The sequence below is a fragment of the Sinocyclocheilus anshuiensis genome, unplaced genomic scaffold (genome assembly GCF_001515605.1).
Source record: "Sinocyclocheilus anshuiensis isolate Anshui unplaced genomic scaffold, SAMN03320099.WGS_v1.1 scaffold1293, whole genome shotgun sequence".
In the NCBI taxonomy this organism is placed as follows: domain Eukaryota; kingdom Metazoa; phylum Chordata; class Actinopteri; order Cypriniformes; family Cyprinidae; genus Sinocyclocheilus; species Sinocyclocheilus anshuiensis.
Window position 1 is genome coordinate 441,258 of NW_015552632.1, and position 5,005 is coordinate 446,262.

Sequence of the window (5,005 nt, forward strand, 5' to 3'; positions counted from 1 at the left end):
TAATTTGAGTTTATATATATATATATATATATATATATATATAAATATATATATAAACATATCCTTTTAAATAAAAATAAAGAATTTATAGAATATAAAGTTTCTAAATATAAAGTATGTGCGGCTACACTGGGTTTAAATGAAATCATACGGATATGATATAACCTACAAATTAGCCAAATGAATGGCTCAATCAGCTTTATTATTACAATTTTAGATACGTTTGTTAGTTACTGTATATTTATTTTAATCAGGCACCATTCTGCGGCACCAAAGTAAGTTGTTTTATCCAATGAAATTGCAGCTTGTCTGTTTGGGGCGGGGCCATTTGGATTGAATCGTCATACTGGCGTTCCCCAAAAGATGGAGGTAAGAGTGTCAAATGTAGAAATCTGTAATTTGGCTTATACTGGGAAGTTTGAAGAACTGGAGAAATGCGTGTTGTCTGACAGCTCACAAGCGACGAGAACAGATCAGGTATGTGGGCAGTGTAGGTGCACAAACACAGTTTCAGCATGATGCTATATTGAAGTCTGTGCATTGATTCAGAAGTTTGACGCAGGACTGCTCTGCACTGGGCTTGTTCAGCTGGACATGTGGAAATCGTGCAGTTTCTGTTGGATCTTGGAGCTGAAGTGGATCTCAAAGATGATGTGAGTCAGCATTGTGTCATGCTTCAGGCCAGAAGCCTTACGCTGCATCAGTTAATGTTATTGTATTTCAAAAGAAACTTTCCTCTCGGTGTTATTACTGATCTCTAATTCATTTAAATGTGCAGTTCATACATGACATCAGGGTTTTTGTGGTTACATGTCCCAGATAGTAGCACTATTGACACGTTGTCATTCACTGCATATCCTCTTGGTGGAGTTCTTTACTCTTTTATGTCATTCCAGGAGCGCGGTAAAGTTAGTTTCAGGTTTGATATTCGCTGGATATTCGCCTAGGCTGCGTTAGGGACCGTCTGCAAATTTACCTCTCAGTACAAAACGAAGTCCAATAATTAATACAAATTATGTCATAGTAAATGCTTTGTGGGCAAACTGACAGAAAATATTTAACCAATATGTCGCCATAGACAATATCTCCCTTACTGTATGTACAGTACATAACTATTTTCTTTTAAAAATTACTATAATTCACCAAAAGTTTTTTTTTAATGTTCCAAAGGTTGTAGTACGTTTGTAGTTACAAGACTGACTTACTACAGGTGAAATTTTGCCAATATCTCCCTTACAGTATGTGCAGTACATAATTATTCTTAAAAACAATTACAGTAATTCACCAAAAGGGTTTGTTTTTCATGTTCCAAAGGCTGTAGGGTGTTTGTAGTTAAAAGACTGATTTACTACAGTTTAAATTTTGCTGATTTCTTTCTTACTGTATGTACAGTACATAATTATTCATAAAAACAATTACTGTAATTCACCAAAAGGGTTTTTTCATGTTCCAAAGGTTGTAGTACATTCCTAGTGGCCAGACTGACTTACTACAGGTGAAAGTTAGACAATATCACCCTTACTGTACATACAGTACATACTTATTCTTAGAAAACAATTACTGTAATTCACCAAAAGGGTTTTTTCATGTTCCAAAGGTTGTAGTACATTCCTAGTGGCCAGACTGACTTACTACAGGTGAAAGTTAGACAATATCACCCTTACTGTACATACAGTACATAATTAATCTTCAAAAACCATTACTGTATTTGACCAAAAGTGTTTTTTCATGTTCCAAAGGCTGTAGTACATTTGTAGTTATGAGACTGACTTACTACAGGTGAGATGTTGTCAATATCTTTCTTACTGTACGTACAGTACATAATTATTCATAAAAACAATTACTGTAATTCACCAAAAGGGTTTTTTTCATGTTCCAAAGGCTGTAGTACATTTGTTGTTATGAGACTGACTTACTACAGGTGAAATTTTGCCAATATCTCCCTTACAGTATGTGCAGTACATAATTATTCTTAAAAACAATTACAGTAATTCACCAAAAGGGTTTGTTTTTCATGTTCCAAAGGCTGTAGGGTGTTTGTAGTTAAAAGACTGATTTACTACAGTTTAAATTTTGCTGATTTCTTTCTTACTGTATGTACAGTACATAATTATTCATAAAAACAATTACTGTAATTCACCAAAAGGGTTTTTTCATGTTCCAAAGGCTGTAGGATGTTTGTAGTTAAAAGACTGATTTACTACAGTTGAAATTTTGCTAATTTCTTTCTTACTGTATGTACAGTACATAATTATTCATAAAAACAATTACTGTAATTCACCAAAAGGTTTTTTTTATGTTCCAAAGGTTGTAGTACATTCCTAGTGACCAGACCAACTTACTACACATGAGATTTTGCCAGTACCTCCCTTACTGTACATACGGTACATAATTATTCTTAGAAAACAATTACAGTAATTCACCAAAAGGTTTTTTTATGTTCCAAAGGCTGTAGTACATTTGTACTTACAAGACTGACTTACTACAGGTGAGATTTTGCCAATATCTTTCTTACTGTACGTACAGTACATAATTATTCTTAGAAAACAATTACAGTAATTCACCATAAGGGTTTTTTTATGTTCCAAAGGTTGTAGTATGTTTGTAGTTACAAGGCTTACTTAGTTTAATTTTTTTTTCTAAGATTAATTATGTACTGCATGTACAGTAAGGAAGATATTGGCAACATCTCACCTGTAGTAAGTCAGTCTTGTAAGTACAAATGTACTACAGCCTTTGGAACATGAAAAAAACCTTCTGGTCAATTGCAGTAATGGTTTTTGAAGATTAATTATGTACTGTATGTACAGTAAGGGTGATATTGGCAAACTTTCACCTGTAGTAAGTCAGTCTTGTAACTAGGAATTTACTACAACCTTTGGAAAATAAAAAAACCCTTTTGGGCAATTACAGTAATTGTTAGTAAGTAGTAATGCTAATCAATTTATAACCTTTTATGTAATGTGCTTGTTTTTTTTTTCTGTTAAAATAAACCTACCATAAAAAAATATTTCTTTGTAAGTGGGCAAACTTGCAAAATCAGCTGGGGATCAAATAATTATTTCACCCACTGTATATTGCCAGCTTTTTTTTTTTTTTCATTCAGAAACTCTCAAATGAGGAACTCAGGTGATGGATCATTAGATTTCCATTCTCATGAATTCCACTCCCACGTGTGACCGCCCCTAATTTTTGATGAAAGTGAATTTTTGTTTTCTGGTAGTTCGTTTCATATTTTTTCCTGAAAATTGTAAAACTATTTATATGAATATTTTCCTATTTGTTTTATAATAATATATTGCCAACACTTTTTTTTTTTTTTTTAAATAGGAGTTATATTAAATGATTACATTACATCTTTCTAAAAATCATGAAACTTATTAATATTTTTATATGAATATTTTCTTGTTCATTTTTTTCTATTAATATTTTCCCAGCTCTTTTTTAACCAGAAAATTGTGGAACTTTTTATATTCATTTTTTTATTAATATATTGCCAGCTCTCATAGTTAAAAAGAAATACATTAAATCTTTCTGAAAATTGTGAACATTTATTTTTATATTAATATAAAATTTTTGCAATCATATTGAATAAGAAATATTTTTCAATAAAATAATTATAATGCATTGTTTTTCTATCTTTTTTTTTTCAACAGATAGCCCAGATTTTGCTGGAAAACGGTGCAGATCCTAATGCGACGGACAAACTGGAATCCACACCTCTACACAGAGCATCTGCCAAGGGCAACTACCGACTCATTCAGCTTCTTTTGAAAGAGAGTGCTTCTACCAACATTCAAGACTCAGAGGGAAACACTCCACTGTGAGTAGAACTACTGTGTAGCAGTGTTACTGTTCTTTATTGGCTCATAATTATATATAAATGCTTCCTCAGAGCAGTTCTGCATGAGCTTCTTATTGTTTTTGCCAGTCATCTTGCATGTGACTAGGAGCGAACGGAGGCTGTTCCTTGTGGAACATGGTGCCAGCATCTACATTGAGAACAAGGAAAAGATGACGCCTCTACAAGTGGCTAAAGGTGGCCTGGGATCTGTGTTGAAACGGATCGTAGAGGGTTGATGGACCCAGGGCAGAAATGGAGCAATGCACTTAGAGCTGTTAATCAAGCTGCTGTTCAAGTAGGATGAATACTTGTTTATGAGAGTATTTGAAAGAAACACAGTAAAGGAACTGCTTTGTGGTGGAAGTTTTTATAGATGTTTGCTGAAAAGAAGAATGATGTTGTGGTCAACGTTCACTTTTTGGCAGTTTAAAAGCTCACGACTTGATATGTTGGTCACTTTTCGTGCATTTTATTGAGTACATGAGTTTTAGATTTACAGATAACATTCTGATTATTATTACTTCAGCAATGGATGCTTTATTTCTTTTAAACCTAAAGCTGATTTTGTTATTGGTTAATCACTTAAAATGTAATTTCTAGGTTTGCATCTCTGTGCAAAAATCAAGAATCTGAAAATGTTTTGTGGTTTCCACAAAATTATTAATCAGCACAATTGTTTCTTGAGCAGCAAATCAGCATATTAGAATGATTTCTTAAGGATCATGTGACGCTGAAGACTGGAGTAATGATGCTGAAAATTCAGCTTTGCATCACAAGAATAAAAAATGTTTTACAATATATTCAAATAGAAAACAGTCATTTTAAAATGTAATAATATTTCACAATGTTTCTCTTTGTATTTTTGATCAAATAGCAGTCTTAGTGAGCATAAGGAGCTTTTAAAAAAAAGTGGTGACTAACTTTTGAACTGTAGTGTATATTATACAATTAAATGCTGTACATTTATTCTTTGTCATTCAGCTAGTAGTTTTCACTTTTTCATTCAATATACTCAAGCTTCTGGCCTTTTTCTTTTCAAATAAATATTGGATATGTATTTAAGCAGACTTCCTCTTACAACAACTTATAGTTTTAGGTTAGTAACAAAGGAACTGCTAACTGAACTCATTAAAAAAAAAAAAAAAAAAAAAAACTTATAAA

At 32.5% G+C, this 5,005-nt stretch overlaps 1 long non-coding RNA gene across 2 annotated transcripts; it reads left to right on the forward strand.

Annotated features, from left to right (window-relative positions):
* The first annotated feature begins 362 nt into the window (after nt 1–362).
* On the forward strand, nt 363–4,175 carry LOC107666592 (uncharacterized). 2 transcript variants are annotated; one of them, XR_001631691.1, is made up of 4 exons: nt 363–477; nt 563–653; nt 3,657–3,823; nt 3,932–4,175. It is a non-coding gene; the product is annotated as an uncharacterized LOC107666592 (long non-coding RNA). The 2 variants fall into 2 exon arrangements; XR_001631690.1 differs by having other exon boundaries at nt 363–653; nt 3,932–4,171.
* The last annotated feature ends 830 nt before the right edge of the window (nt 4,176–5,005 follow it).